A 655-nucleotide genomic window follows, 5' to 3' on the forward strand; every position below is an offset into this window, starting at 1 on the left:
ACCAGGTGAGGCCGGGCGAGGGCGAGGGGCGCGCGGCCGAGAGGGCAGCCCTTGGGCTCCAGCAAAAGCCTGCTGCAGCCGGTATTCACAGGCTTTCTCCGATCCAAGTACTAACCAGAGCCGACCCTGCTTAGCTTCCGAGATCAGACGAGATCCAGCGCATTCAGGTTGGCATGGCGATAGAGGTTGTTGCTTCCCGCCCCAAGACCTCGAGCCCGGCCTCCTGGGCGCCGGAGACACCGGCGCCTGCAGCGCACATACTAGCGGGGTAGGTTGCGGGGTTTGCGCCAGTGAGGCGGCGGCCAGCGAGCGCCAGCCGCTCTAAGGCACCGCAGGCCTTGGCGGGTTCCCGGCGGTGCCGGAGGTCTGGGTGGGCGCTCTCACATGCAGGGACTGGCCAGCAAAAAGATAACTTCTCATGATGACATATACTCCTCACTTATTCCTAGGATACACACTGGATGATAACTAATAATAACGTTTCATGATAACATACATTTGTGTGTTACTCAAGTGATGCCCAGGATGACAGCACAGAATATCTTTTTCTGAGGATATACACTTGGATGCTATTACCAAAATTTCCACCGGATGGCCTAAGAAAATGCCTTTTTCTGAATTGTACTCTAATGTTATTCCCAACATGCACAGTACA

The sequence above is a fragment of the Pteropus vampyrus genome, unplaced genomic scaffold, assembly GCF_000151845.1.
Source record: "Pteropus vampyrus isolate Shadow unplaced genomic scaffold, Pvam_2.0 Scaffold282, whole genome shotgun sequence".
Lineage (NCBI taxonomy): Eukaryota > Metazoa > Chordata > Mammalia > Chiroptera > Pteropodidae > Pteropus > Pteropus vampyrus.